Genomic DNA, 24,999 nt, shown 5'->3' with positions numbered 1-24,999 from the left:
CAATGGAATGCATAAAAGCTGACTTCACATAGAATAAAAAATGTCCAGATCCATAAATTTGTTTCAAAACTTTACTAACAGAACTTCTTCCAAAAAGAGACACAAAACAATAGTGATACATCTAAATAGTTGTATAATATCATGTGCCTGTTCAGCACAGGTTTCATCTTCTTACATACTTGAAATAAAACCAGACAGCCCTAAAATCATATGTCTGTTTCTCCACATACAACCTTCACTAGGCTGGTGCTGTTTTCATCCTTTGTCCTCTATGGCTTCCAGAGAACAACTCAGAGAACAACTCCTCAATATGGTGATGGAAAGCCCCTCTCACATGATCTAAAGTTAAACACCATGTAAGAGAAAAGAGAATACCAATAAATCAACCCATTTAGGTGTTTAGTGAGCCCTTCTTAGCTTCAACATAGCCCTATGGAATTTTCCAGTTAAGTCTTCAGCAATACATATTCAAATATATACAGAGTCATTTTCCATTTCGGTATGTAGTTAAACAATTATACTTAACATCATTATGTACCATAACAGTTGTATTTCCATAGTGTAAGGAACATTTCTTGAGCCCTGAGGACTAATTGTCTCAGGGTCTGACCCAAAATTTCAGGTTTTGAGCCTCCTTCAGAAGGTGTCCAGTGGAAGGAGTTAAATCTCTTGCCAGAAGCAAGATGGCAAGATACCTTCCCCTTCTTCACTTTCTTAAAATTTAGCCATCCCAGACTCCGTCCTACCAATATATTCCTAGAAAGTTCTTCCAGTCTTTCCCCTTTTACTTTTCCTGGAAAACCAATATATGATGAGACACCAAGACACAGGTAATAAAAGTGCCTTTTTGAAATCATGTGGGAAGCAGGGCAAGAACTTCATACTTCAGGTCCTTTGGGTGAGGAGGCATTGAATACACACACACACACACACACACACACACACATACACATATATATATATATCGCCAGGTTCCCCCCAAATCTCTGAATCTGCTACATACAATCTTTAGTGACAGGCCTATCATAAGATCACTTCAAAACCAATATGAACTGGTGGCTAGAAGCTTCATGACCTGAATTAAGATTCTCTACTGAAATCTATTCGTAACAGGTGACTTTGGGAAATTCACCAAATCTTGTGTGTTGTCATCCAGAACCTAGACAGCTAACTGTATGAATGGCTATTTTTCTAAGTATAAGTAACACAAAAATAAAATTTCTACTGATTTATAAATGAATAACAAAGTAAACTAACAAGAACTCTGTTTCACAGCTGGCAAAGTACAATTTTGTATATTAATGCCATTTGTTTAAAGTCCTCTTGTTTAGGTTTGTATGCATTTTTATTACTTCTATGTGCATGACTCTGAGGAGTTGTTTCTATCTAAATAGCCTCTCTTTGCATTATGTGGCACATGGGTCCTTTTGACTTTCTTCTTAGCTCAATTTGTGTTGTTTGTGGTGCGTGAATTTTTATGCACGTCTATCATCAGCTTTGAAACATCCCCACAGAGTTGCTGGAAGTCACAGGTGGGGAGAATTTTGTTGTGCTCCAGCCCTGCTTGTGCACTTCACATTATAGGATGCAGAATTAAATGGGCCACTTCTCTGATCCAGGGGGACTATTCTTCTAAGAATAGACAAAGATCTCATTGAAGCCTTCTCCAGTTGGACTTTTCCCTTCTCTTTCCACCATTAACTGTCCATGTGGGAAAGATTCCAAGGGAAGGAGGAAAGCAAAGATCAGCAACAGGTATTTTATTTATAACATTTTTATACCACCTTCATCTTTCAATGGTCTCAAGGTGGCATACAAGGGTTTACTTCTCCCCATTTCATCCTCATAACATCCCTAAGAGGTTAAGCTACTAAATGGTGACTGGCCCAAGTCACCCAGTGAGCTTCATGACCGAGTGGGGATTTGAACCCTGCTCTCCCAGGTCCTAGTCTGACACTCTAACCATTACACCACACCGGCTCTGATCCCCTGTCCACCACCAACTGGATCACGGTCACATTTTATGCTTTAAAATTATCTGTTATGTTGTCGTTTTGTGAAATTTACTGCACCACCAGCATGCCACCCTGGAAGGATTTGAATCCTGAAAGACAGGATAGAAACAAATAGAAATGAAGGAATGACTTACATTTCTTCTAACCTTCCCATGTTCCCCAAGTTCTGTTGTCCCAGAAATCTCTTTTCATAGCTGAAGATTGCTGGCAGTGTTCAGAACAACTCTTAGAGCAGGACTGAGCAAAAGGTAGATTTCTAGGTGATTTTGCAGTAGATTGGCAAAGGTTTTGTCTCCTAATTACTTAACCATAGTAACAACAAAACTCATTTTTACATCTGAAATAAGCTGCTGAAGTAAAGAATGCATCTTCAATGAAAAATCCAGGAAATGACTTTTGTGTGAAAAGACTGTGGCCTCCATTTAGCTCTCATATTAAAAACAAATACCCTCTGTTCAGAATGTGCTCAGAGGCCCACTCTGCTCTTTCATTCTAACTTTACGTCCTTTGCACCTGGCTCTTGTTCTTAGATCATGGGGTTCTTGTGGGGGAAAACAAAGCAAAGCAGATCTGACAAGCCTGAGGTTTGCCAGCCCCTGACCTAGGGCACCTGGCATAGTGTAGCGCTCTTTCACATTGCCTCCAGCCTTTCCAGATGCCCAACGTAAACTGAAAGAGCACGAGTCTCCAATGCGCCGAGGAATGTGGGGCATTCTCACACTGTCACAAAAGAGGGTGAAGCCATGCCATGCCACCCTGACCGGACGCAAAGGAGACTTGACAGTGCTCAGGCGGTTTATTCATCCATTTAAGTAATCTAAAGTCCTGGTGTGTTTCAGGCTGCACAACCCTTATTTGGGGAAACATTAACTGCTCAATGTAGCCGCATAAAAGGAATTCAAAGAGGCACTAATCTCTTAGAGTCTGAACAGTTCTCTCTTTGTGAAGCCCTTGCTGACTCATCGCAGCCACATTCAAGGGCCAGGTCTGCAGATGACAGCGAGCTGGGACAGGCAACATTCTGTACATCAGAGCTGCCTTTTCTAGACAGAAGCCTTGTGTAATCTGACCTGCTTGATTCATTCTTCGCTTTTGCATCAGTCTCCTTACTCCCTGCTCTTCCTCTTCTCTTGTTTCTTCCATTATTGTATAAATATATACAATAACGTCAACCTATAAGCACTCAAATTCTAAGGTTGAGAGTTTCAGGTTAAAACACGCTCTCCTTGTGATGCCTCGTTGAGAGCTGGTATCATTTTGATGTGTAAAACATGGTAGTCTGAAAATCAGATCTTGTGAGGATATTATATTGCATCTATTTTTATCAGGGATAGGGAAACTGTGACCCTTCAGTTGCTGGAGGGCTCCTTCAACACCCATTTCCCAATGTCATTGGCCACAATAGCTGGGGCTTATAGGATGTGGGGTCTGATGACAAATGGAGAGCCAGAGATTCTCCATCCCTGATTTATTTAGTGCTTTATTCTGAAGAACCTCTCTTGTCCACATTGGCAAGCTCTTGAAGGCTCCAGCCATACTTCTGATACAGCAAAGAAGCAAAGTTGGCTCCAGCTTCCCTCCACTGGGCGGTGCTCTTCCTCTCAGAGCAGGAACAACCACACTAGAAGGAACCCTGGACAATAACTATTCTTTAAATTGATGCCATGTTTTAAATTGTGCCTGAGTTGGAAGGCCAAGAACAATGACTTACCCCAGTGTGAGTCAAGGCAGAGTCAAGGAGGTCTTCAAACCACTACTCCTTTTGTCCTCTCCTCCTGCCCCCAAAACAACCAGTAAAAGAGGTTTGGGAAGAAGCATTCTTTTCAACATCTTAATTGCTCATTCCTACATGCCTGGATTTTGGCTTACAGATGGGAGAGGTGAAATGGTGAACTCTCATAGATCTATATATGTCTGCATATGTCTCTCTTAAGAAGACTAGCAACGATGACGCCTGTTATCCCACCAATTTCAGACACGGATACCCTTTCTACACTCATTTCACCCACTTACGCTGGGGTTGACTCCATGGTTAGTGAACTGGAACTGTTAGTGCTATGCAAGGGGGGAAAATTATGTACCCTTCACTCCCACCACTGATCATTTCCTATCAATTAGGTAGGAAGAAATATATATATATATTAAAATGATCAAAAGGGCTAGTATTTTGGTGAAATTCTTATTGGTGTAATGCAGAGGTTTTGTCGTACCTTACTTTTGAACTTGTGTCATGGGGTTTTTTGAGTGCCCTTTAATTTTACAAATTGTTTCTCAATTTGTCTACATTCTGCAGCCTTCCCAGGTGTTTATCCTTCCTGAAAACCCAATCTGTGTCTGGGCTTTCTTGTCCAGACATGTCATATGATTGGGCAGTTTGTATGGATGATGTCTTTGACTACCCTCCAAGCCTACAGTTTTATACCTGGAATTTGGGAATGTGAAATGATTAAACCTGTCTTTTTGTTAAGTTAATGGCCCTGTTAAGCATCCTTTTTACATGTCTAAATAGTTGGCCATGTACTGAAATTTGAAGATGCACTGAGAATGACAACAAAGAAAGTTTGTTTCACAGAGGAATAATACTTTTGAGAAATTGGGTGGCTGACCTTAGCTCAACACTAGGAATTGTTGCAGTCATACCCTTGTCTATTCTGCAAACCTCACCTTAACAAAGAAATGCAACTACCTGGAGCTATGTGACACTATGCCATGACCTCTTCCTTCCTGGACAGACAAATCACTGATGAAAGTAAAAGAACGCCACCCTGGTTTCCTCTCTTTAAATATCTTTTGTTCATCTTTATAAAAGGCTATTTTCTCCGTACTAATCTGTCTCCAGGAGTGACTCAGTCAGTTTGCAGTGAAGGGGTGCAAAGTTCTGACAGGAAACGATTCTTCAATACTTTGCAAGAAAAGACTTCCATTGACTCAGAAGGGTTGGCTATGCCAGTCACTCACTGTCTTCCATTTGACTGAAAACTCATTTTAGACTAATTTGATGTAAAATGGTCTCCCTAGGAAGTGCACGTTTTCACTCAGAGAACCCGACAGTCTCATTTAGTTGCCTACGCACACTAATCTGATTGTAATCATGTTACTTATCTTTTAATTTTGCATGTGGCAGATGCACATCAGACAAGGCATTCAGGTGGGACTCTTGCCGATAAAATTGATTTCACCACATTTAAACACTTCAGCACTGGATGTGTGTGAACAAATTTCAGCACACAAAACAGTTGAAACTCCTAAGCATGCAATGCATCTGAAGCAAAACATTCACACTCATGTGTTGGACTGAGATGATAACTCAGCTATCGTTATGCAATATGGTCGTTTTTGAACATATGCTAGCTTTTTTGTAAGCAGCCAGTCACTTCTAACAACATGAACAATAATATATATATATTCCCGTTATTAGAAAGCAATACATAAACCTCACCCACCAGCCCACACACAAATAAACCAAGTAGCAGCAAAAGTCACAGTTAAAAGTAGTCTGGGTAATATTTCTTTGTGAAGCCTTAAAACATTTTAACCTGAAAGTGGAAGAAGACACAAATGAGCTGTGTAGTAGATGATGAAAATTCATGTGGAAGGGAATTCTACATGGCAGAGCCGGGGGGGGGGGGGCTACTGCATGTTCTCAAAATTCTAGTGAGGCAATCCAGAGATCATTGACACGATGGGTCCATATTTGTATAACAATAATCGGAAGTATGTCTTTCATTTTCACAGCACTCATCCAATCCCCAAGGACGTGCTCTATGGGGAGCTGGCTTCGGCCACCAGGACCATTGGCAAACTAACTCTGCATTACAAAGATGTATGCAATGTGACATGAAGGCTGGCAACATTAACACTGTTGCAGCAGCACAACCAGACACCTTCATTTGCCCTAGCTGCAACAAAACATATCTTTTCTATATCGGTCTCTACATCCACAGCAGATGCTGTAAGTCTCCAACAGTTTGATTCTCCCCCAACAACAATTAATACAGTCATACCTCGGGTTGGGAGGCACCTTTGCAACCCACAGTGTTCGCAACCTGCAGCACCGTGTCTGTGCACACATGTGAAACAATTTGGGGCTTCTGCGCATGCACATGACATCATTTTGCGCTTCTGCACATCCGTGAGCGCCGAAACCTGGAAGTAACTTGTTCCAGTACTTCCAGGTTTGGCGCGGTCCGCAACCCGAAAACGCACAACCCTGCTGCGTTTTATAACCTGCTGCTTAAATGGAATACTGCGGATGAGACAGTCAAATCCGCTATGATAAAGTGGGCGCAGGACTTGGGGCATAACATTATGTTTGAAGACTGGGAAAGGTTATGGAACACCGGAATGAAATTTACGGCATGTAGTGCCTTGAAGGAAAACATTATGAAAATGATATACCGGTGGTACATGACCCCAGTCAAGCTTGCTAAGATATATCACCTGTCTGATAATAAATGTTGGAAATGTAAAGAGGCGGAAGGGACATTCTTTCACCTCTGGTGGACCTGCCCGAAAGTGAAGGCCTTTTGGGAAATGATTCATAATGAACTAAAAAAGGTACTTAGATTTACCTTACCTAAGAAACCAGAGGCCTTCCTCCTGGGCATGGTGGACCAGAGAGTGCTTAAGAAGGACAGAACTTTTTTTATGTACGCCACTACAGCAGCAAGGATCCTGATTGCAAAACATTGGAAGACACAAGATTTACCCACACTGGAGGAATGGCAAACGCAGTTGATGGACTACATGGAACTGGCCGAAATGACTGGCAGAATCCGAGACTTGGGAGAAGAAACAATCGAGGAGGACTGGAAAAAATTTAAGGACTATTTGGAAAAACATTATAAGTTGTATGAATGTTAAAAAAATGCACCTTTTAGGAAACTCTAGCTTCAGTAACGTTAAACTAAAGAAATGGAAATTAAGGTACAGGAAGTCTGAGATAAGAATAAGGAAATAACTTTATTGTGTTTAAATGAAAATGTACATGATTCGGATTATAATACATTTGAAATTGGGTAACATGATAAAACGAAGGATACAATAAGTAATGAAATAAGTTAACAAATTGCTGATGTTATGTTCACAGAGAATGCGGGGTTGGGAGGATGTGGGGAAGTCCAATAGATTTGGAAAAAAGAACAAGAAAATTTGTAATCTTCTTATTTTACTCTTATAACATGCTCTTTATTCTTTTTTCTGTATTTTACAAACTTAATAAAAAATATTATATAAAAAAAAAGAAAACGCACAACCCACAGTGTTAGCAACCTGAGGTATGACTGTATCCAGAATGCATTCAGTTCGGGGGAAAATGTTTCCAAAAAATGTGCATATTAGGATGTTTAATTTAGGAGAAATTCACATTAAAACCATGATAGATTTTGGAGAGAACTTTGTTGTCTAGAAAACCGCATACTAATGAGAAAACGTGATGAACAGCATTTAAGATTTGAAAAAGGAACGACGGAGAGAAACTGCAATTGACAGATTCATCCATTCCTAGCAGGGGATCCTCAGCAGAAAATTTACTGTACGTAGAAAGGAAAAGGTTCACTGGGAGAAGAAACTAGCTTGGAAACTACTGTACTAGAAGATCCCGATAAAGTGGTGATGAGCGTTCCTTGAAGATGCCTTTGCCCTTTTCGTTGACTCTTCATTCAGCCACACATGCTTTAATAATGCCCTTATCCTGAATAATATCCTGAATAATAACCTTAATAATATCAAGGTTGTTTTTATTATATTAGTAGTTATCATGAAGAGGTTGCATATGTTTGGGTCAGTTCAACCTCTGCTGTAGCTTCCTAAGCATTATTATTATCTATAACATAAATTGGCCGGTCTGCAATGCTTTTCATGATTCAAAGCACTCCCGTATGCAAGTGGTGCAATTTATCCAGCTTATTTATATTTTAACTAGGGGAACTAAACTGAACAGGAGTAGATAGGTTACTTAGGTCAAGGATGATGCAAACAGACATTGGAAGAATCTGCATTTGAGCCTTGTACCTCCTTATGAAACAGTCAATGGAAGAAACTGCAACTGTGTTCCATTTCTGCTCGTTTTTGGCAAGTTCCATTGTTTAAATTAACTCTCCAGTGGTTCTTTAATTGGCATGTGTATGTGTTTGCCAAATAACCAATCGAGAGGTATCTGGATTAGAATTTGCAGAGCAAGTGCCAGAGTGTTGCAATTGACTGGTAATAATATAAAGATAAAAGCAACACAGAAGGGGGGGGGGATATTTCAGCGCAGGTGGGTCTCAACACCTTGGGCTTTGTATCATGCCAAATACATTGCCGCTGATTAAAAAAATGACTAATGATCAGTTAATAATAACATCATTGAGAGTAACATTTGATCCTGACTATTGATTTAATGATGTTTCTGTGTGGCATAATTATATCACAGCAATTAGAAGACTAAAACAGTGTGGATTGTGGGAGTGTTGTTTTCTCCAAAGCTTTTTCACCACCTGAAGCCTCTTCAAGGACAGAAGACATCAGCAAGAACTGTGTGCTTTTGTGTAAAATAGAGCACAAAATATAATTACTGCAGTGACACTGCATAATGAGGCAGAGATTTAAATGGAGCTACTAGCTAGGCACTGCAGAGGAAACAAGCATTAACAATCAGGAGCTCAAACGGCAAACCGTATCTACGTAAGGGCTCAGGGCTCTATTGCATGCACTATGTGGACTGGCAGAATCCGGGACCAAGGAGAAGAGTCGGTGGAAGAAGATTGGAAAAAATTTAAAGTTTATCTTCAAAAATATTGTAAAATTAAGGATTGTTAGAAAGATGTTGGAAAAAGAAAATTATGTGGTTTTGGCAGAAAGGACATAAAGGATTAAGTAAAAATGAATTGGTGAAAGAGATAATGTAAAATTATAGTATATTAAGACAAATTATTAAGATAAAAACAAGGTTGGAAGGATTTGCTGAAACAATAATTTGAATTAGAATACAAAAATGGGAGATGTGAGGAGGTCAAGGAAATAAGTAAAGGAAAGAAAGCTATGTAAAGGTTCGATTTGTTCTATATATATATTTTTAACTGATTGTATTTTTTCTGTCTTTTTTCTGTCTTTTTTACTTTTCTTTTTTCTTTTTTTCTTTTTTCTTTTTGTAACCTTTAAAATTTGAATAAATATTATCTTTAAAAAAAAATCTGCACTATGTGAGCAATCTTCTCTTACTCATGTTTCTTTTTTAAAAAACAACAACCCAGGATTCCAACAGAATCGCTTGCTAATAATAAATACAATATTTCACAGAATGTCCCTTTTCAGGTATGAAGATGGAGGGGAGATGCAAGCATTGTCTAAAATGTGGCTGCTCACCTGAACATATGTCTAAGTCAGGCATCCCCAACCTGTGGCCCTCCAGATGTTTTGGCCTACAACTCCCATGATCCATAGCTAACAGAACCAGTGACCAGGGATGATGGGAACTGTAGTCCAAAACATCTGGAGGGCCACAGGTTGGGGATGCCTGGTCTAAGTGGTACTCCCCAGCAGGTCAATGTAGCTATATAGGCAATATGTTGTTTAGATATAGATCATAGAATCATAAGATTGTAGAGTTGGAAGGGAGCCCAAGGGCCACCTAGTCCGACCCCCTGAAGTACAGGACTCTTAATTAAAGCATCCTCATGCTTAAATGGAACCCTTCTATTTTGAAGGAAAAGCCACCCCAATCCAAAACATGCTCCCATATAAATGAGTCTTCCCCTTCAGTTTCCTGCCACAAACCACCTCACACTCCACAGCCTTTTTGCACCCAGAGGTGAGATTGACTGCAAAAAGGACCTTCATTAGCATATAGCCACCAGATAGGAGGAAATCTCCAGCTGAGCAGCGTTCAGTTGCTTTGTGAGAGCGACTGAGAACCAAACCAGCCGCTGTCTGCTATGCTCTTTATCTGCATAGCTAAGTCAAGGATGCCATTTATTTTATTACTTGTTATGCTTGTGAGTGATGACACCTGCGAGCTGAGCAATAGATAGATAATTGAAAAGCCGGTTCTCAGACACTCTAGAGTCCTCTTCATCACATGGGTTGATCTCAATGCTTTTGGAACAGAACAGTCTGAGTCAGACCATCAGTTCACATAGCTTAGTATTATCTACACTGACTTGCTGCAGTAAGGTGTGTCTTTTTAAGGGGTGCAAATTTCTTCAGTGAGGGGTCTTAAAACACATTTTTTGTGTGTGTGTTTGAGGAATTCAAATCTGTTGTTATATTTCTGACCAGACAACATTTAGCTGGGTAAATCTATGCTTTTGAATGAAAAGCACTTGAAGCACTTTGTAAAACCAAAGAATTTGAATTTCACCTTCTGAAAATGTCAGGTAATGCTAAATAATAAATAAAATTAATATATAACTGCAAACACTTGGCAATCATTTTTTAAGGATTTCTTTCTAATTTTACACACATGTTAATAATAATAATAATAATAATAATAATAATAATAACAATAATTTATTTATATCCCACCTATCTGGCTGGGTTTCCCCAGCCATTCTGGGTGGCTTCCAACAAAATATTAAAATACAATAGTCAATTAAACATTAAAAGCTTCCCTAAACAGGGCTGCCTTCAGATGTCTTCTAAAAGTCTGGTAGTTGTTCTTCTCTTTGACATCTGGTGGGAGGGGGTTTCACAGGGCAGGCGCCACTGCCGAGAAGGCCCTCTGCCTGGTTCCCTGTAACTTGGCTTCTCACAGCGAGGGAACCGCCAGAAGGCCCCCAGCGCTGGACCTCAGTGTCTAGGGAGAACGATGGGGTGGAGACACTCCTTCAGGTATACTGGACCGAGGGTGTTTAGGGCTTTAAAGGTCAGCACCAACACTTTGAATTGTGCTCGGAAAGGATTCCCAGAATCCTCCATGGCTGTTACTGGTAGAATACTGCTCTAAATGTATGGTGTGCTTTGAACAGTGCTTTCACTGTGGTCTTAGCCCCAGTCTCAGCACCTGTAATATGCAGGGCAATTCTACTATCTCCCTTTCTGTAAGGATTCCAGGAAGATAATACATGTGTCACACTTTAAACACTTGAAAGCTCAACGCAAATGCTAGATAACAATCATATTAATGGTGATGAAGGGGTCTGAAGGGGCTCAGCTGTGAGTGCAGAAAGGAAAAACGGTGACCTTTGTTGGGGATGTGTTTGGGTGAGAGTTGCACTTGAATATAGTTCCCTGTAGGGACCTAGCAAGGAGGACTGCTCCTGTCAGATACTCAGAGTGTGTCACCATCACCCACTGTACAGCTGAGTCACTCAGGCTGAGAGACCGTGTTCTACCTCAAGGTTATCTGATAAGGTGAGGAGTCTGCCCTGCAGACACCATGCAAACACAGCCAACCAAGCTGAACACGCTATTTCGAGCAAGGCCTATGCATAGGGCAACAGAGGGAAACCGTTCAGAGTCGTGCATCAGCCTGCTGTGCCAGCTGACCTTGAAGGAAATTTGAAAGCAGCCTCTGAGTACAGAAACCATAAAAGCAATGTGTTTCTGTAACCATCTTTCACAGGAGTTGGGAGAGCAGGCTTGTCGCTGGATTCGGAGAGAATGCAAGCCGGTTCCTGATTTGCTAAATAATGTATGCTGCTTGCGTGTAGGAATTCACAGGCCAAGCCTGCTAGCAAATAAATTGAGGGTTAGTTGCAGTGCTTTAAAGCAACGATGTCTAAGTAGTGGTCCTCCGAATGTTGTTGGACTGTGGCTCCCATCATCCTTGCCCTTTCTCCATGCTGTTTGGAGCTGATGGGAGTTGGAGTCCCCCATGCCTGATTTAAATTGTATACATAGTCAGTGAAAATATATGAACCTTAAGCCAACAAAGTGTGCATAGAGTAGCTGAACTATGCACGCACAGACCTTTAAGAAAAATCTGGAATCCCAACAAATTAAATGATTGGCAGGGAAGAAGATGCATGAGGAAAGTCCCCCCCCCCCCCATGCTATTCAGCATATTCTAGGTCCCCCCTCCTTTTTTAAGGCTGTAAATGCACAAGCAGGCTACAGAACTCTCTCTCTCCCTCCCTCCCTCCCTCCCTCTCTCTCTCTCTCTCTTTCTCTCTCTCTCTCTCTCTCTCTCTCTCTGTGTGTCACAGTTTTTGCACATGCAGTGTCTTCATCCAGCTAAGGCTACACACAGCAGAAATATGATTCCATGCACATTTAGCAGACCCGCCATCTGCAACACCTTTCTCTGCTTTGTGTTGGTTGCTGAACATTTTGTTTAGAGCTGCCATACTGGTCAAGTTCCAAACCCTCAAATCTAAAGGCTCACAAAGTGCTGATGCTGCTGTTCATGTGGTAATAATAAAATCAATATTCATTTATGTGCTCTAAATATATGACGGACCAAGTCAATTGGAATGATTAGCACACTACTGCTTGCTCCATGCAAAAAAAAAAAAAAAAGACACATGAAGATTCATTTTCAAAAGGGTGGATTTTTAGACAAAACTACAGATATTCCTCCATGATTCCATTAGTGGCTTCAATTTGCTTTAATAACAGATTTATGATTATTATTATCACTAGAAAATGACTGCATGTGTATAGCATCCATTTAATTTGTGTCCATTTGCAAAGCCAGTGAATGTTTTCCTGTGCTTCAGGTTTGTAGAAACAAAACCTTCAATAATGTATAAGCGTTGTTGTCTTTAAATTCAACATCCAAGCAAACATATATGCATCACCCTGGGAAGGTCAAATAGGCCTGGTGTAAAGCTTATAGGATGGGACGCAGGTGGCGCTGTGGGTTAAAGCCTCAGCGCCTAGGACTTGCCGATCGAAAGGTCGGCGGTTCGAATCCCTGCGGCGGGGTGCGCTCCTGCTGCTTGGTCCCAGCGCCTGCCAACCTAGCAGTTCGAAAGCACCTCCGGGTGCAAGTAGATAAATAGGGACCGCTTACCAGCGGGAAGGTAAACGGCGTTTCCGTGTGCGGCTCTGGCTCGCCAGAGCAGCAATGTCACGCTGGCCACGTGACCCGGAAGTGTCTCCGGACAGCGCTGGCCCCTGGCCTCTTAAGTGAGATGGGCGCACAACCCCAGAGTCTGTCAAGACTGGCCCGTACGGGCAGGGGTACCTTTACCTTTACCTTAAAGCTTATAGGAGAACTATTGTATCAAATAATTTCTCATCACTGAAAAGATGCAGGGCAACTTTAAAGATATAGAAGAAACCTGTAAATAATGCAAAGGATTTTTTTTTAGTTTTTAGATTTCACTTGTTTGCAGAGGCTGAAGACTGGTCTATTCCCCACATATTACACACATTTCACCCCCTTATTTAACCTTCTGTCTGAAACATATCAGTGATACCATGGTGTCCCATAAGCAGTGCTCCCCCCCCTAAAAAAATATGTTTAGGGGTACTCTTATTTTGACTCAAGGAAATCACCAGGAAAGGAAGCCGCTATCGGAGATGGTAGCAACGAAGCTGACCAATCACCATGCTAGATTCCAACTCCTACTTCACATATTAAACACTCGCTTCCATCTGAGACTCAGGAAACACCATGACAGGTAATGAGGCTGCCATCGGGAGTAGCAACGGAATTGATGATTCACTGTGCTAGAGAAGAAAATTTTAAGTTTCTTCTCCTGTTAGATTCACAAAATATTTGGGGGGGTATGCGTACCCCTGCGTACCTCCAGAAAAAAAAAGCACTGCCCATAAGAGGCTAAATTTTAACTCCAATGTATTTGCTGCACCTGATAAATACTGTCTTTTTTGTTGTTGTTGTTTATTCGTTTAGTCGTGTCCGACTCTTCGTGACCCCATGGACCAGAGCACGCCAGGCACTTCTGTCTTCCACTGCCTCCTGCAGTTTGGTCAAACTCATGCTGGTAGCTTCGAGAACAGTATCCAACCATCTCGTCCTCTGCCCTCCACTTCTCCTTGTGCCCTCCATCTTTCCCAACATCAGGGTCTTTTCCAGGGAGTCTTCTTTTCTCATGCGGTGGCTAAAGTATTGGAGCCTCAGCTTCACGATCTGTCCTTCCAGTGAGCACTCAGGGCTGATTTCCTTAAGAATGGATAGGTTTGATCTTCTTGCAGTCCATGGGACTCTCAAGAGTCTCCTCCAGCACCATAATTCAAAAGCATCAATTCTTCAACGATCAGCCTTCTTTATGGTTACAGGCTACCAAAAACAGACGTGAAGGATGGGGGGGGATAGCATTAGGTTAGCCCTGAAAGTCACTTGTGCCCTGAACATTCAAGGTTTTATTTCTGTATTTAAGCTGGGATTTCAAGATGAAGTCTCATACTCAGCCCTCATAACCAGAGGTAGGTGTGACAAGTACAATCAAACTTCTCATATACACTCCCTGTCCTTTTTCGGGTGTTCCATGCAAGCTGAAAATAGATGTCTTTTCACGGGCCCTTTGCTGATTTTGGAGACTTGGGCAAATGTTGAACCTTACCACCCTCTGGAGTCAGCTCTGATTTGTTCCAATTATGTGTTCTGCATTCCAAAACTGTCTCGTAGTTTATCTGAATGTCATATTCATGTGCTTGGCTAGTGTTTTTGTCATGCCTGAGAGGTAAAACTGAAGGGTAGGTTGCGAGGAGTGGAACAAATTTAAAGAGCTCTCCGCTTTTCGCTGCCATTATGGATCTGGAGAGTGCTGATTCTTCAGAGAATGGGCTGCAGCGACATGGGCAATGGTTTCAAAACCAGCTCCTATAATAAGCTAAAAATCTCCTGCAATTCAGCAGTTTGCCAACAAGCATTCGGATTGAAGAGCTGGCTCCTGACTTGAAAAGGTTTACTGCACATCAGCAGTTCTTTCAAAGAAATCCTGCTTGCTCCAGTACTTGCAGCCTGCTGCTTTCTAGAAGAAATCACACTAGAGTCATTATCTACATACTGCTCTTATTCTGTCCAATATTTCCTCTGAATGCCACCAGAAAAGTCTACTGGGAATTTAACATGCTGGTGAGGACTTGTAGCATTCCACAAAATTTGAATAATCACATTTTCAAGATGGCACTTAATTCTGCCCAACACTGCCTCAAAATGTGGGTTGGACAGTACTTAATGCCTAAATTCAGATCTGCCTTTGCCGAAGCTTGCCTGGAAGCTATATATTAATCTTCCCTGAAATTATCTTCCAAATGCCTACCATTATGAGAAGCAGCTTGGATGCTGGCAAGGACACTGGGGAGGACATCATGACAGCTTATGTTCATGGTCTATAGGGCTTTTTTGCAGCCAGCACTTGCTGCAAGTCAGGTGGGTGCCACTGCCATTTTGAGAGTGAGTTTTGCCAACTCTTTTTCTAGAAAAATCACACTGGTGATCCATATACTAAACTGGTTTAGCCAGACCAGAGTAGCATTCTGGGGAAGATCACACACCCCTTTCTCCTGACACTCTTGCTTTCTTCAGCAATATTAGGTTAAAACTAAATACAGTGGTACCTTGGTTTGCATACATTTTGGTTTGCCTACATTTTGGATTACTAACACGTCAAACCTGGTAGTGTGTGTCCCATTTTGCAACTTTTTTTGGATTACAACCCCCTTTTTTTGGATTATGAACAATTTTCTCCCTTGGATTACAACCTGTATATATATATATATATATATATATACAACCTGTATATATATATATATATATATATATATATATATATATATGCTACGAAAGCATATATATATATATATACACACACACACACACACACACACACACCATATTTTTCGCTCTATAAGACGCACCAGACCATAAGACACACCTGTTTTTGGAGGAGGAAAACAAGAAGAAAAAAAATTCTGAAACCCAGAAGCCAGAACAGCAAGAGGGATTGCTGCACAGTGAAAGCAGCGATCCCTCTTGCTGTTCTGGCTTCTGGGATAGCTGCGCAGCCTGCATTCGCTCCATAAGACGCACACACATTTCCCCTTACTTTATAGGAGGGGAAAAATGAGTCTTATAGAGCAAAAAAGACGGTAATTTTTTATTAGTTCTTTTAACATATCATTTTCAACAGTAATTAAACATACTTTTACATCTTATTCAAATTTTTGACTTCCATCAATCCTGTCTGTTTTCAGACAGGTTACAACCTATTTTGGTTTACAAACGGACCTCTGGAACAGATTATCACTGTAAACCATAGGATATTTCCGTTCCACCTTAAAAGGGAGCAGGGTATGTTAGTCACAGAGTCTGCGTATTTCCTGTTCACAGGAAGTTTACGTTTTGTTTATAGCTGTTCTCTCTCTCTGTGCCTGGACACGCAGGCAGGCAGTCATGTTTTTCTTTGTTCTGACCAACGCTGAATAAAGTTGTAAATAATGCTCTCCTGAGTGCATCTTTCGTTGTGCGAACTCTGCAAAGGGCGTGCACCAGTCCTTGGAATGTGGACAGATGTTTCTGAGGCTTGTGTCGCTAATTGACTGATACTGTGTTTCTACGGGAGGTTGATGGATCGTCCGGAGACGGTGTGGGGGCATGATGGCCTTTGTCTCCCTGGCAGTATCCCACAGGAATTAATGGCAGCCATTCATTTATATCGGACTGCACTTTAGACTCATCCTGCTAATTCTGGCTCTGCCCCTTGGTGACCTCAGTTACCAAGAAATGAGCCTGCTTCTTCCTGAATGCTCCCACCTCTTCATTCCCATAATCTTATCCTGGGCTCTGTTTCTTGTTCATGTGAAGTCCGCTTCAAGTATTGCTCATGGATATGGGGGATTCTGTTATTATTATTATTTAATGGAGCACTGTTCACTATGTAGGTATGCTACGTAGCCTTGCCAACAGACATCCCTGTGTCTTCATGGTTATCTTCAGGAGAGAAGCCAGCCGCTTCAGCATCAGCATCCATTTGAGTACGTCACAAGAGCAATTGTGGGCTTTCTGTGAGCAGGCTTCTTCCCTGCAGATGACCATCTCAAACCCTGGAGAACTGCTGCGTGCTGCATTTTTCAACTTTCAAAATCCAAAAATGAGGAGCGCTAAAAAGATATATAACATGACTTGGGAAATCAAAATATATTTATAAATATAATTTAGTTTTGCTTGGTAAGTAAAGTGGGAGCGGCCGCCAAGACCACATAACACCGGTCTTGAAATACCTACACTGGCTCCTGGTACGTTTCCGAGCACAATTCAAAGTGTTGGTGCTGACCTTTAAAGCCCTAAATGGCCTCGGCCCAGTATATTTGAAGGAGCGTCTCCACCCCCATTGTTCTACCTGGACACTGAGGTCCAGTGCCAAGGGCCTTCTGGCGGTTCCCTCCCTGCGAGAAGCCAAGTTACATGGAACCAGGCAGAGGGCCTTCTCAGTAGTGGCACCCACACTGTGGAACGCCCTCCCACCAGATGTCAAAGAGAAGAACAACTACTACCAGACTTTTAGAAGACATCTGAAGGCAGCCCTCTTAAGGAAGCTTTTAATGTTTAACAGACCACTGTATTTTAATTCTTTGTTGGAAGCCACCCAGAGTGACTGGGGAAACCCAGCCAGATGGGCAGGGTATAAATAACAAATTCTATTCTAATTCTATTCTGGGAACTGTAGTTTGTAAAAGGAGCTACAATTTCCAACCCACTCAACATGCAATGCTAAGCCAAAACTCCTGGTTGGATACGAAAGGCTAAGTTGTGTCTGGATACATGCCTCAATCCTTCTTTAGCATGAGTGACATAACAAATCATGATTGAGCTCTTAACCACAGTTTCCTCTTATGTGTGGCTCCAGAAACTAAGGTTAAGAGCTTCCAAACAAGCCAGGATATCATCCCATGGTAAGAGCTGAATCCTAGCTTGTTCAGCTGCTCACATGAATTGTGACTGCAAGGGTTTGAAGGCTGATAAATATTCTGGTTTACTGATCCATTATTTTTAGCTAAGGTTAGCATGTGAATGCAGCCATTGTGCCCCGGTTTTTTTGGAGGGGAGGGGGGTCTTCTCTCAAACACTTTCAAGACTACCTGAGCAGGACTTTCAAAGAAGTGTTCCTTTTTCACCTTCTTTCCCATCCCTTTTCTCCACATCCTAAGAGGAATGAAAGGTTTCGGGTGACTATGCTCTATCTTTCCAGTTTACATTAGACCTGTTTCAAGAAGCCTCACCCGTGACCCCGTGGCCCATAGATTGCAGCAAAATACTGGTCAAGTATCTTGTCTCTGTGATAGGCTCATGGGAAAAAGCTGCCCCATGAGCCCCTGTAACAGGAAAGCCAGCTTTGCCCTGCAATCATGTATGGCCCTGTCACCAAAAAGTGTGGGTGCCTGGCCTTTTCACAGGGAATTTTGTGGGTGCTTGGGCACCCAGACCCCCCAGGGAGTTGGCAACTATGCCCTTCAAATGGGAGGGGAAAGCGTATCTAAGCTCACAGCCATTTTTTCTTGAGAACTTCCACCACTCACCTTCAGGTTCAATGAGCAAATTTGGATTGCTGGATGACAGGGCTGGAAAGTAATTTCTCACTCTCTATACCTGATTGGCACTTGGTTGGGTATTTTTCTTTTTCTTTTTACTTTCCCTAAATGGAATTATGACCTTCCTTTGTTAGGCAGAAGAATGTTTTGTATGAGGGTGGAAATGGCATTGAGCAGGATAAACATAGTATGTTGTTGTTTAGTCATTTAGTTGTGTCCGACTCTTCCTGCCCCCATGGACCAGAGCACGCCAGGCACTTCTTTCTTCCACTGCCTCCCGCAGTTTGGTCAAACTCATGCTGGTAGCTTCGAGAACACTATCCAACCATCTCATCCTCTGTCGTCCCCTTCTCCTTGTGCCCTCCATCTTTCCCAACATCAGGGTCTTTTCCAGGGAGTCTTCTCTTCTCATGAGGTGGCCAAAGTACTGGAGTCCTCTTCCAGGTGGATCACGTTTGGTCAAAACTCTCCACTATGACCTGTTCATCTTGGGTGCCCTGCTCGTCATAGTTCATAGCTTCTCTGAGTTATTCAAGCCCCTTCACCACGGCAAGGCAGTGATCCATGAAGGGGTCAACATAGTATAGCCCCCCCCCCCGATAAGAAGCCTGAGGGGGGATGACCGTGGTACCACCAAGGTTGGGTTGGGGTAACTGCCTGGTTGGAATCTGCACCCAGTGAGACCTTGCTTGTTTGGCATGCAAGGTTCAGCACTGGCTGTCTTCCATGGAATGCATTTCGGTCAGTCCAAACCTGGTGCACAGATTCCATCAACGTGGGGCTTGTGGAATGGCGAATTGATCCTGGAGCCCAGTGCCTTGCCAACCCTTACCCTGCCTGTTGATGTCAATAAAGATTTGGCCTGGATTTATCCCATTGCTCACAAGTCACCAAATGCACCTGCCTGAGCAGAAATTCTCTCTGAGCCCATCCATTGCCTGCTACACTATGCATTTCCTCTTGGAAAATATTGAACATTATTTGTTTTATAAACAAAGAGGGGCTTAATATGCGTCACTCAGTGGTCTCAGCATCTCTCTGTAAGGCTGGGGCGGAGGTTGAACCCGAAACACATGAAGAAACATAGCTCTGTGATGCCCTTCCATCAAATGTCAAGGAAATAAACAACTATGTGACTTTTAGAAGACATCTGAAGGCAACACTGTTTAGGGGAGTTTTTAATGTTTAATGTTTTATCGTGTTTTTAATATTCTGTTGGGAGCTGCCCAGAGTGGCTGGGGAAACCCAGCCAGATGGATGGGGTATAAATAGATGATGATGATGATGATGATGATGATGAAGAAGAATGGATGAATCAACTGAGGAAAGTTTGTGATTTAGGGAAGGGGTTTCCAGTACAAAGGATGCTGCTTCCAGACAGATTTGACTCTAGCATTGATTTTTTCTATGCAGAAAACTCTATACAGAAACTTCTTCTCCCCCCCCCCCCCAAAAAAAAAAAATGTCACTCAGTGGCCTGGCAGTTTTTGAGCCACCTGCAAACGAGGAATGATGACAAAGGAGTATAGATCCAACAATTTGGAACCAGCCAAGGGAAGCTTTTCAAGCAGCCGGTGCTATCCATAGGTAAAATGGCATACTGTGGGCTGGCAAAGGGAGATGAAGAAAAAAACCTCTCTGCCTTTTGAAAAGCCACTAAACACATTTGAATGCAATAGATGTCAGAAGCTGTTAACGTGCCTCAGAACTAGTGTTAAATTTGGCTGCACTTACTTCCTTTGAACTAAATTGATGCCACTGCTTCTGGGCAGCTGTGTATTTCTGTCTCTCTATGGGAGGAAAACAAGGAACACCAGACTTAAGAGTTATTACTGCCATGTGCCTGTCCATTCCTCGCTGTGTTAATCTGGCACTGACCACTGTTGTTTCTTCGCCACAGGAAGTGCTTTTTAAAGTCTTTAAGTGCTGTTGAGAGCAAAAGGGTAAATAGCTCTGGAGTGACTTTTAAAAGGAGGAGAGAGAATGGCAAGTACCAAACAAGGAAGCCCCTGTTTGAGTTCAAGAGAAGGAGCTGTCAACATTTGTCAAAGAGAGATTGCTTTCTTCCCTCCGCTGGGATAACACAACTCTTGATAACACGCCGGGGTGCCCAAACTGTGCACATTAATAAATAACACTATTATAAATTATACATCATGCCACTCGTAATAAGGTACTGGATTTCAGAGGTTTCTTGGAGCATCTAAACTCTCAGGCAGGGTTTGGCCTCCAGCACACTAATGTCAGTCAACATATAACCTTATACTGAGTAAGACCATTGGTCTATGTAATCTTCCTTGACTGAGAGTGGCTTTCCAGGATTCAGGCAGAAGTCTATCACACCCAAGTGTGTACGTATACACATAGATGCACACACAAACATATTGTTATAGGTTTCGGTGGACTCTTCCCCCCCCCAAAAAAAAACAGAAAGTAATAAATGGTAGGGTTTTCATTATTTGGGATGTGAAGGGAGAAATACAAGCTGCAGATGAATTCCTGAGCTAGCCTTTGCAAAACAACTTGGCCAAGCTAGGGCCATTGAGAAACAATGCAGGGCCATTGAGAGCTACTGACAATGCAAAAGAACTATCCTTCCCCCTTGCCCTGAGGTGTAAACAGAGACTGGGGGGTTTGGAGGGTTGCCAGGACAACTGGGTGTGAGGTGACAGGAAAAGAGAGTCTTGAGCAAGGGCTACTGGGAAGAAGATGGAAGCAAGACTGTGGTCTAAACCACTGAGCCTCTTGGGCTTGCTGATCGGAAGGTCGGCAGTTCAAATCCGTGTGACAGGGCGAGCTCCCATTGCTCTGTCCCAGCTCCTGCCAACCTAGCACTTCGAAAGCTAGGTAAGTAGATAAATAGGTACCGCTATGGCAGGAAGGTAAACAGCATTTCTGTGTGCTCTGGCATTCCACTGCACCAGAAGCAGTTTAATCATGCTGGCCACATGACCCGGAAAGCTGTCTGTGGACAAATGCCCACTCCCTTGGCCTGAGAGTGAGATGAGCGCCGCAAGCCCATAGTCAGAAGAAATACTAGGATCCATCTTGGGCAGGCTGGGTGCAGGCCTGCTGGGAGAGATGCCTTGGACTCCAGGGCTGCACTGCTTTAGGGGAGAAGCCCCTCTTGTAATGACCATGCTGTAAGATCTGGACTCCCTCCATGCAGACGGAATGTGTAAATAGGTGAATGAACCATATTTCTTAAAGCTATGACCGTCTCCACTGTGCCTCAATTCTCCACAGGCACTCCAGGGTGAGTGCCTGGAACCCCCTGGGATCTTGCTATCACTTGGCAGAGAGTGGGGGTGGCACCCAACTTTTGTAACTAGTTATCTAGCTATCCACACTCTCTCACACACTTACATGTGGCCTTCTCAAGACAACTAATAAAAGAACTAAATGAGGCTCTCTTTGGCTAAGCTAGAGTGAAGCATGAGTCATGTGGTACATCTTACATTTCTGCATTGGGCCTCTGAATAAAATTCTACAACCATCTGTGTGCCAAATTGCCTGATTAAGAGCCCAGCTATTTATAAATATTACCTATATATATATTTCTAGTGATACCTATTTGCCAGAACCATATAAAAGGTGGAAGGGAAAAGGAGAATTAGTCTTTGATTTCTGCTTGATGTGTGACTAGCATGTAGTGTAGATTCTTCTGAAAGATGCTAATCTCTTCCAAATTGAATCCTATTAACAAGGAATCGCTTTCTTCAAAGCAACACAGAGAGGGAAACCTTGGTTCCCCCTCCCCTCAAGGATGTGGGAGGGGGTGCCTTGATTGTGCTCAGAGAATACTGTTGGAAGCTCTAATTAAAATGCTTACCAAAGTCAGTCTGTTTTAAATAGAGGATTATGGGTTGGTGGGAGGGCCAACTCATTCAAGTATCTATAGACGTTCTAAGCTCAACATCCAGGAATCCCTCAGTGCATGAAAAAGTTTCTGTGCGACTGAACTCGAACCAGCTTTGCTGCTGACAACTGTAATTCTTACATCTTCCTATTTCTGTTTGTGTTCACAGAGAACTCTGAAATGACACAGAACCAAGCCAAAAAATAGCTAGTGGTTCTGCATAGCCAAACAGTGATTTCTCTGCATCTATTGTAGGCCACACATATGAGCTACCTCACACGAGGCATGATTGACTTAAGAAGATTCAGTATCCCTGCCAAGCTTGGGACTGATCCATCCTTTGGCTCTCCTACACGAATATCACATATCCACTTTGATGAGTAACTGTTATAAGGTTGGAGGTGCCAGCCTCAAAAATGAAAGGCACACATTAAACACATTTGTTTGGCTGAATATTGACTTATTATGCTGCATAAGTAAATGCATAGCTTTTTTTTTTTAAGAGCTATGGGGTGCGGGTGGTGCTGTGATCTAAACCACTGAGCCTCTCCGGTTTGCCGATCTGGAGGTCAGTGGTTCGAATCCCTGCGACGAGGTGAGCTCCTATTGCTCAGTCCCTGATCCTGCCAACCTAGCAGTTCGAAAGCACCCCCAAAAGTGGAAGTAGATAAATAGGTACCACTCCAGCGGGAAGGTAAACAGCGTTTCCGTGTGCTGCTCTGGTTTCGGTGTTCCGTTACGCCAGAAGCGGCTTAGTCATGTGGGAGGGGGTGACCACATGACCCGGAAATCTGTCTGTGGAGTGGACAAATGTCAGCTCCCTTGGCCTTTAAAATGAGATGATCGCCGGACACCCAGAGTCGTTCACAACTGGACTTAACTGTCAGGGGTCCTTTACCTTTACCTTTTTATGTTCTTTATTTGTGTCAGCCATCGGCCATAGCAATAAAACAACAATATGATATACAAAAATACATATGGCATATATATGGAATTTGTCATTAGCTCATCAGCGCCGTCTAGTGTCACATATGTATAATGCACTTAAAACACACTTAAAACTTATATTTGCAGCTGTATAGCTGAGTCCTTTCTTTCCATCCCACAGCCTTGAGCAGGACTCAAGATGTAGCTACGATTTGGTAAGTAGAACCAGTTCATGGCATAGTTCTTGGTTACAGCAGAGCTGCGGGTTATGTGCAAAAATGACAAGGTGCTCAAACACGATGGTATGTTAGCTACAACAACAAAGAGTCTTGTGGCACCTTCAAGACAAACTCTTGTTGCTGCTGCTGCAACAGCTTGGCAAGGCTAGCTACACCACTGCGAACGGGTATCTGAAACTGTTCTCATTATTTGCAGACAGGCCCAGTTGGTGGTAAGAAGTTCATAAATGCATAACCTTATAATGAAGTAAGCAGCTTCAGCTAAGTTCAACTAAGCAGAACAAGACGTAATGAAATAATGAACCTTTTGGACATCAAGCACTGGCATTCTGCTTTCCACAATAAACCTGCAAGGGAATCCTTTGAGAATTCTTCTTTCTCTTTCATGTATTCATGCCATGGCTTCCTCCTGATGTAACACTTCTGATGGAAAGGCTACCAATGGGCATGTTGAGCTGCTAAATATTCGAGAAATCAGAGGAAGCCTAGGAAAAAATCTAAGGTTGCCTCCAAAGCTGGAGCCAGGGCTTTTTAAAAGCGGGAACTCACCAAAACTCAGTTCCAGCACCTCTCAGGTGAGCACCATAGCCATTATAAGAGAACAAGGGTGTTCATGATGAGTTCTGTCACCTCTCTAATAATAATAATAATAATAATAATAATAATAAATTTTATTTATACCCCTCCCTCCCCGGCCAGAGCTGGGCTCAGGATGGCTAACACCAATAAAATCACAGTAAAAACATAATAGGGGAAAAAGAAGGGGGGAACCAATTTAAAATACATGTTAAAATGCAATTTTAAATGCAGTCTCATTTTAAAATAGCCGATAAATCAAGACCATAAGGGCAGGGAAACATAAGGGTCAGTCCAAACCAAAGGCTAGGTGGAACAGAGGTCTTGCAGGCCCTGGCTGCTATTAGCTAAGCTGCTCTAGATCTACAGGGACCAGGCAGAAGGTCAAAAGGAGGAGATTAACAACAACAACAACAACAACAACAACAATTTATTTATACCCCGCCCATCTGGCTGAGTTTCCCCAGCCACTCTGGGCGGTTCCCAATCAAGTATTAAAAACAATACAGCGCTAAATATTAAAAACCTCCCTGAACAGGGCTGCCTTCAAATGTCTTTTAAAAATAGGATAGCTACTTATTTCCTTCACATCTGAAGGGAGGGCATTCCACAGGGCAGGCGCCACTACCGAGAAGGCCTTCTGCCTGGTTCCCTGTAGCCTCACTTCTCGCAATGAGGGAACCACCAGAAGGCCCTTGGTGCTGGATCTCAGTGTCCGGGCTGAACAATGGGGGTGGAGACGCTCCTTCAGGTATACAGAACTGAGGCCGTTTAGGGCTTTAAAGGTCAGCACCAACACTTTGAATTGTGCTCAGAAACGTACTGGGAGCCAATGCAGATCTCACAGTACCAGTGCTATGTGGTCCCAGCGGCCACTCCCATTCACCAGTCTAGCTGCCGCATTCTGGATTAATTGCAGTTTCCGGGTCACCTTCAAAGAAAGGAAAAGCTTAAGGGCCAA

This window comes from Podarcis gaigeae (assembly GCF_964106915.1).
Source record: "Podarcis gaigeae genome assembly, chromosome: 9".
Lineage (NCBI taxonomy): Eukaryota > Metazoa > Chordata > Lepidosauria > Squamata > Lacertidae > Podarcis > Podarcis gaigeae.
The sequence above is the reverse complement of the archived record's forward strand: the minus strand, read 5'-3'. Positions refer to the sequence as shown.